The sequence below is a fragment of the Papaver somniferum genome, chromosome 7 (genome assembly GCF_003573695.1).
Source record: "Papaver somniferum cultivar HN1 chromosome 7, ASM357369v1, whole genome shotgun sequence".
NCBI lineage: Eukaryota > Viridiplantae > Streptophyta > Magnoliopsida > Ranunculales > Papaveraceae > Papaver > Papaver somniferum.
This window is the reverse complement of record NC_039364.1, coordinates 91,680,610-91,689,686: the sequence shown is the minus strand read 5'-3', so window position 1 is coordinate 91,689,686 and position 9,077 is coordinate 91,680,610. Positions and strand designations below refer to the sequence as shown.

General features: G+C 34.7%; 1 pseudogene; it reads left to right on the top strand.

Annotated features, from left to right (window-relative positions):
- Nucleotides 1-1,991: 1,991 nt before the first annotated feature.
- Nucleotides 1,992-3,060, top strand: LOC113292825 (annotated as a pseudogene).
- Nucleotides 3,061-9,077: the final 6,017 nt, after the last annotated feature.

Here is a 9,077-nt window from a genome sequence, read left to right as displayed (position 1 = left end):
GATAAGTGCAAACTTATTAATTAAGCATGAATGGTGAATATAGACGAATAATTAGGTTAAGGAAGGGAAGAAATTCAGAAAAGAGGCTAGAAGAATCATTTAGAATCAGGGAAGAAGGAGACACAAACAAGATAACATCACCTTTCCATTCATAATCTTCATCACACTCACAGACACATATATAGGTTGCCTAATGCACAACCATACAAACTACCCTAACTTCCTTGCATAAACCATACGTACATATCCAGAACATATCCATCATATACATACCTACCATACTAACCATACTAGACATCTGTACCCAACACCAACCAGACCATAAAACATGCACGTATCAAATTCATACTCAATTTCAAATTATAAGAAAATCAAATAAGAAACCCTAAATTACCTTTGATTCTGAATGAAATTGACTCCACGATAACAATTCAATTGACTCCACGATAACAATTCCATTTCATTCTTCATCCAACAGCAACTCAAAGCACCTATCAATTCAACAAAATCTCAAGGCCTAATCTGAAAAACCGAATCTCCAGTTCCCTCTGAATTATCTTGTTTCCTTGAGTCAGAATTAGCTATTGAGAATAACACCGCTACCGTTATCTAATGCAGGATCGATCTCCTCTTATTTCAATCTCGAAGCCTCCAATTCATCTATGATTGATAAAGATTGTTGTTCTCAGAAGAAATCGAGAGGAGGAAGAAGAAGAAGAAAGAAAGGGAAAAGAAAAAGGAAAAAACAGAAAAAAAAATAATTAAAATTTGGATGTGATCGGGTTCGACCCTCTAACCTCTACCTCGTTTTTTACCAAAACGCCCTCAACAATTAAAATATTTCCAACCTCCTGTCCTTTTTTTTGGTCTGCCAAATTTACGTAATTACCCTTCTGTTTCTGTTGTATTTACGCCAATTTTAGAGGTGATTGAAAACGTGAAGGGTTACTTTAGGCTTTTCATTGTTGATTGATATCTGTTTGGGACACCAAATCCAATCCTTTTGCTTCAAAATAGTAAAAAAAGTCTTGTGCCATATTGACACAAAGTCACCATATATAGAATTCTCCCTCGCTTCGCTCGGTCGGTCTAATTACATGATAACTAAGCAAACACTTAAGTTCAGACTGTGGGTAAGCACCAATTCGGTGCCTCCATCAGACTTCTCTTGCTAGATAGGTGAGAGTTGAATTCCTAAGTAAGTGTGCATCTTAGACAGGGATTCTGACAACAAGATCTTAATTAGCAAGCTTTTGACAAATATTCACTCCGGAAACATCATAAGAAGTCTTAGCAACGGTGCCAAATTTCCTTTTAGTGTATTGGTAGCAATAGCTAAATAACCTTGCACCATAATACTTCCTCCGTCCCACTATTAAGTGACCTAGTTCAAGTTTGCACAATTTTTAAGACAAGTAAGGGAAAAGTATTTTTAAACATTTTTTACAAGTATACCTTTATGGATAATAAATAGTGAAATTTTGAAATGGTTTATCTCTCAAACTACACCACGGATGTTCGCAAACTTTGTACCATGGAAAAACATTTTAAAACACCTACCTAACGAATATAAACATGACTATCAAATTATGCATATTTCTTATATTTTATATAATTAATTAAAAAGATAATTTTAGAAATATCACCTTGTTTAGTGATATAGGTCACTTAATGGTGGGACAAAATCTAAAAATAACTAGGTCACTTATTAGTGGGACGGAGGGAGTATGAATTTTTATGTTTCAAGTCTTCAAATACTTGCAATGCTAACTTACAAACACCAAACCCAACTACTACGGAGAAAACATGACTTTGCAAGTTACTCTACAACAATAAAGGTATGCATTTACCGTAAAAAGAAACAAAAGAGAATGGGCGTATGACAAGGATGGGATGATTTCCAGTCTAGTAACAGTGTACCGTGGCTTTCCCTTTTAATGATAGAATGAGATATTATTGAGGCTGCATCTCACAATTTTTTACATCTGGAATGGAGAGAAAACCATGGCACCCAATTTGAAGCTAAAACCAATTGAGATCAGAGAAGTTTGGTTGGATAATCTGTATAAGGAATTTTACGGAATCAGCAATGCCCTCGTTAGATTTCCAATTGTCTCAATGGATACTAGATTTCCTGGTGTCATTTACCATCCTACTAGAGGAAACTCCATTCATGATGGAACATCAGTATATTTTCTAAGACCAGTCAGTAACTATCAAGCTTTGAAATCCAATGTCGATGCACTGAAACTCATTCAAGTCGGACTCACAATGTCAGACTCTAACTTGCCTGATTTTGGTACCGGTACGTGTTACATATGGCAGTTTAATTTCCGTGATTTTGATATCTCTAATGATTACTATGCTCCGAACAATTGAGCTTCTCAAGAGGCAGGGGCATCGATTTTGAAAAGAATCGACAGAAGGGAATTGATTCGATGATATTTGTTGATTTGCTCTTTCGTTCCATACTAGTTTGTAATGGTTCTTTGGCTTGGGTTACTCTTCATAGTGCGTATGATTTCGGTTACTTGATTAAGATTTTAACCAAGAAAATGTTGCCATTTGAACTACAGTACATATTTTCGTGTTGCTGGTACGTATGTTTTTTGGTGCCCAAGTTTATGATATTAAGCATATTATGAAGTTCTGCAACAATTTGTATGGTGGTCTTGAACGAGTTGCGAAAACGCTTGAAGTTGATGGAGAAGTGGGTAATCGTCATGCTGGATCGGACAGCCTGATTACACTGAAGACATTTCTGAAAATTAAGGAGAAATTCTTTGGTGATGGAAATTATTTTAAATTGTTTGTTGGAGTTCTCTATGGCCTTGAATAAGTAAGTTTCACTGCAAGAACATAACATCTTTTTTTATAGTAGTACCTTTCTATATGGCCTTGAATTAGCGAGTTTCCCTGCAAGAACAACATTTAGTTATATCTTATCATGAATAAACATGTTTGGTGATATGAAAGAGGTGAAACACTTTTTATTTTTGCTATCCTTTTGTATTTTATTCGTTCTACAAAATGATGGACAAGGATTTTAAGTTTTGTGTGTGGAATTCGTATCATATTTTATCTGAAAGGAAGTGGAGCGGATTCTTTTGAAAACAGATAATTGGAGTTTAAACCTTAAGTGTTCAAGCCTTTCAAGGAATCAGGTTTTATAGACTAAATGAGTCTCATATCATTTAACAAAATCCGGTCTATGCTTTTTGTCATAAATCTCATGATTGCCATTTCATTTCTTCTGCACGACTCCCAAATGGTTCCAAATTACCTGCTTCCCGATATATACTAGTTCGTTCCGAGACACATTTAAACTACAACATATAGAGATTGTATTTTCTGTGTTCAGAGATCGTCTCCCCGAGACCTCGAGCAGTGGTAGCAAACATGTCTTGTTTTCCGGCCTAACTTTTTTTTTTTTTTTTTTTTTTTTTTTTTTTTTGTAAAAATTCATTCAAAGAGCTAACTTGGGGAGTTATCAACCCTTATATCAAATAAGTAGAGCCATCTAATGTTGGGATAGAAGTAACTTCCCTAACATTTGATTTATCTACTTCTAAAAAGATACAAGACGGGGGGTTATGTACCCAATTAAGAACAATTCTAAAGGTCTTGGCATCCTTAGCCAGATTATCAGCCACATTGTTTGCTGATCTTGAAACAAACCCAAAAAGTTTGAACAAAAACTGATTTCCTGTTTTATTTCATTCATTATAGTTTGGTTTTGCCACGTTATCTGAGAAGGTATGTCATTTAAGTAGTCAAAAAGATTCTTACAATCTCCTTCAACATTGAAGTTTTAAAAAATACATTCTCTTGCCCATTTAGCTGCCTGAAGAAGTCCTAGTGCTTTTGTTTCTTCTGGAGATGATGTTGAAATTGGTCCTGCTCTTCCTTGTTTGAAGTTACATGCATCATTTTTGAGAATTAAAGAAAAACCTGCTGGTACTAGTTCAGAAACCCAAGCCGCATCTAAGTTAATTTTACGTTGAAGCCTCATAGGGGGTTTCCAAGTTGTTGTTTTTATTCCATGAGAGTTGTTCCTATTGTTATACTTCTCTTTATGCCAAAAGTTCAAGTGCCTCTGTATATCTAAGGCTAGTTGAGAATACCATTGTTGCTTCTTACCAAAGGTTTTGTTGCATCTTTCGTTCCATATAAACCAAAATTTTGTCAATATAATTTCTATAGGCAAGACTCGGTTCTTCTTGTCTTAACCAATATTTACAGATATCAACAAATGTAGTTGAGGTACTAAAGTGTAGTTCAACTGGATATGGGTTAGTAGCCCAGACATATTTTGCATAAGGACATTGGAGAATAGATGTTCTATAGATTCTTTTTCTTCGCATCCAAAGGTACATTTAGGTGAGACATCTTTCATAAATCTAGATAGATTTAGGTTTGTTGAAACTGCATTTTGGAGACATTTCCATACAAAGATTTTTATTATTTGAGACAGATCTAAATTCCAAAGACTTTTCCAAAAGGAATCGGGCAGGCCTAAATTATGGGTATTAATTTTTCTTTCATTTAATTTTGAGTACATAGATTTGACTGTGAAATTACCCAATGCATTTAGGAGCCATCTAAGTTTATCTGGTTTTATCTCTAAATTCTTTCATAGAGCAATTCTTATCCTGCAAATTTTTCATGCTATAACATTTGGAAATCTAGAGTGTACTAAAGTTTCATTCCACCTTTTAGTGACTGGATCAATGAGGTCCACTACAAGTGTTAAGTGAGAGTTTTTGGCATTCCTAAACTGACTCAGGTTTCCAACTAAGTTAGGAACCCAGTTATCCTCCCAAATATTTATGTTCTTTCTATTTCCAACCTCCCAGATACTATTTTGTCCCACTAATTTAATTCCTTTATAAATACATTTCCAAATCCAAAAGCTAGTGGAAGGGATTTTAGCTCTGAACGTAGAGGTTTTCCTAAAGTATTTTGAGCATTATGTTCTATTAGTAGTCTCCAAGCTAGTTTGGGAATTAGAGCTAAGTTAAACTTATATGTACTCTTGAAACCAAGACCCCCTTTACTAATGGGTTTACAGAGTCAAGAATAAGATTTTGGGTAATATCCTCTGTCGTTAGTTTCTTTGCCCCACCAGAAATCTCTTTGTAAGGCATTTGTTTTATTGGTAAATTTTTTTTTGATATGATAAAGCAAACCCATCTGATAACTTTCCATACTAGTTAGAGTTGTTTTAATGAGGATCATCTTGCTTGCCTGGGCAAGAATTTTTCCTTTTCATCCTTGAATTTTATGTTTCATTCTTTCAATTATGCCTTCAAAAAGTTTAAATTTTAACCTTCTATAAAAAGAGGAACACCTAAGTAAGAATCTTTTAAGTCTTTGATGTTTAGGATGTACCTTTTTGAAAAGACGAGGGTACCCAAATACACCACAATCTTTAATTTATCCACCTATAAGTCCTCTTACTGAAAGTGATTGTCTATGGACAAAGTTGAGAAAATACAACAAATCGGTATTCACACTTTGTGTGATCGTCTATGGATACAAGATCGAGACAATACAACAATCAAAGTGTAATTACTTGATAATATAGTTTCGGACTTAACCAAATTCTATAGGATCACTATCAAGTAATACGGAGTTAACGTTTGTGTAATTTACTTTAAATTATAATAACAACAATTATAATTGCGGAAAACAAAAGTAAATGACACAACAAGATTTTGTTAATGAAGAAACCGCAAATGCAGAAAAACCCCGGAACGTAGTCCAGAATTGAATACTCTCAGAATTAAGCCGCTATACAAAATCTAAAAAACTTTGTATAGTTGTGACCAAGCAACTAAACCTATAGTTCACCTAGTTTCTTCAGTATCCCTGCGCTTCCGACATTCAATAAGTGCACGCACTGGAACAATTCCTTTGGATCGTATTCCAAACAGTAAATGAACAACAAATCTGTTTGGTAACAACTCTCTTGATTCTTCCAGATGAAGATATCTCAAGTTATAAGCAAAGGCTCTTCTGTTTAACAAATAAAATCCTTTGCCCGGTCAGATCAATCTATCCAACAACTATCGAAGTAGCAGAGTTTAGACTTGCAATCAATCAATATATAGTCAAACAATAAACTATAAGGTGATGCCGATCTTACACAACTAATCAATCGAATAAATCTGATTCTAGTTGGATCCCGACCGATCAAGGTTTGTGCATACCCAAAGAAATAAAAACAAAATCAGAAATCTTCTTTGTTTTCAAATCTTCTTTAATCTTCAATAAACACCTGCACAACACCACTTGAATCTCTTGTGATCAATCATGCACGTAACGGAGTCTGTTAACAATGGATTATCACAATACGTCTTTAGATCTACAAACAGTTCTAAAGATCCTGTTGAAACTTCGATCTAGTTTGAGTGAATCTTATATCAGAAGAGAAGATGCTCAAGAATAAACAAACTAGGTGCAATCAAAGTTCAACAACCGTTAGTCAATCAAATCAATCGAAAACTAAAATAAACTGCAATTATCCAGTTTCCCACCAACGATACTCGTAGACGCTTCTTGATTCCACATAAGTCTTTAAACGATCGGTCGTAAGAGATTTCGCCTAATTAGGGTACTTTCCTCTCCGAATAGACGACTCCACCAGAAACAACAAAAAGATGAAGTTTGCCTGGCTCGTAGGATAGTTTGCTCGAAATGCAAACTTGGGTATTTATAGACCAAGGATGTTTTGACACCAAGGAATTTCCAAAACCGCATATTCTTAAGATATGCAATAAATACCCAAAATCGGTTTTCATAATTCCTGGAAATACTTTGTCCAATATTTCCGAAATCTCACTAGAAAATCTCCAATTAGTAAATGCACATTACCAATTTTTATTTTCCAGAGATATGCATTTAATTGCTGGTAATTAAAAGCATATAAAATTAATAACCTTAATTAAAAGATTCTTAATTCATTTCGTTCAGGGATCTCCTTGCGCTATTAAGGAATATCTTTGAACAATAAAAGATAAGAGTTACTGAACATGTTCAAAGTATGTTGACATCTTTCTTTCTTTGTAAATCCTTTATCATAGTTACACTCTTGGAATCGATTATACCACACTTCCAAACAAGTTTAGAATTGGTTCATCTGTATTCCAAAAACAATTATGTGATTTATCAAATATCAATACACTAATCACGGGTTTACGTCAATTACCAGGACCGGTTACGTCAATTACCAGGACCGGTTACATCAGTTACCAGGATCGGTTACGTCAATTACCAGGACCGGTTACCATATTCTCATGGTATTACTTGTGATCGGTTACACAAGTCACTAGGATCGGTTACACCAATTACAAGGACCGATTACGCCAATTACAAGGATCGATTACACAACTCTTTTGTGATTGGTCATACCAATTACTAGGATCGGTTACACCAATTACAAATATCGATCATACCATCTTAGGTGATTACTTAAGATCGGTTACACTAATAAAAGTCATACCAATACTTAAATCAGGCACTGTGACTAGTTTTACCAAGATACATAAAAAGTTATGATCGGTTCTTCTAACTCACACATACTGGTAATCCAAAGATATGCAATGAATAACAATATCAATAAGCCTGCCGATTTCCCTTTCGATTCATAAAACAAGTTCATGAAAGTACTTCCTTTAAACAAATATAAACATTGTTTACTAGGATGAAATCTTCACCTTTACCCATACACATAATCACAATAGCATTCATACGATTATGTCGATGTCTTGAATACGAAGTTCAAAAGATAAGAGTTATACTTCGTATTCTAATTCCTTAACACTATGTCTCACTACTAGAGTATAATCATTCATAGCTTCGCAATTATGTTTTCAATATAGCACGACTTGAAAGATACGTTAGGAATGAAACAGTTCAAGTCAAAATATCACTAACCTCAAGAGGAAGGATGATGTCGTCGTTGTACCTTGTTACTTCTTCACATTCTTTAAGTCTTCGAGTAATACTTGTATGTCTCATAATCCTAATCTTTCTAGACTAACCTATACGAAGTTGTCGCTAGTACATAATCAAGCGACTCTTTAATTGAGTTTTGATTCACTAAAATATGAAAACCAAACTTGACATACCAACGCTTGATGGGTTCAACCGAGCTATGCTCTAACATAACCGAACTCTTGAGTCGCACAATTTTTCTTGTAACCGAACTCTTCTCTGTATAGCCAAATGTTAAGTTCAGTTGAATCGCAGAAAAAAATTATTAACCGAACACTTCTATGTCCAAATGTTGAGTTCGATTGAGTCGCAAAATTTTTGTGAGCATGCTGAACAAAGAGTTCGGCAACATAGGGAACCTAAAAATTATATCGAACTTTACGAGTCCCGCTGATTTAAGGCTTAAAGTTCGGCTAAAAAAATGGTGTGCTCGACTAAACCGAACATCACTCTGTATACTCTTGCCTAAAAGTTCGGCTACCTGTCCTGGAAACAGATAGACGAACAAAGCAAAAATTCCATTAAAGTTGAGTTTGGCTACCCACGTCTTCAGAAACATTAGCCGAATTACACTTGCAGAGGAGTTCGGATATCGTAGCGAACTCTATTGACCTAGCCGAAATTAGTTTATAAAATTTTTATTTTTTCGAAAGTTTTAGCCAATTCAAGCAACGTTAACTAAATCTGAAGTATACCCTAGTACCCAAAACCCTCATTTTGAAATCATCCACCTCAATTTTTGCTTACAAACCATCTTTTTCTCCTTCTCTCAATAATTATTATTCTAAAAAAATAAACTTATTAAATTAACCTCACTAGTCATTAATTACTTAAGAGGAAGGATCCCTTCTCACTTTTATTCCCACACTATCTCACAAGTTGGACGTCATTTTTGTGAATAAAAACCAAACTGTTACAGATTTGAAGCTGATATTCTGGAGATATGTTCCTCTTTCCAAGTTCTACATGCCTATAAAAATGAGCACATTCTACCGGTCTTAATTTCAATGGTTAGGAATCCGTTGATTTTCAACGGACCATTTTCAAAGTAGTAGATGGCGGGTGCTATACATCTCGTA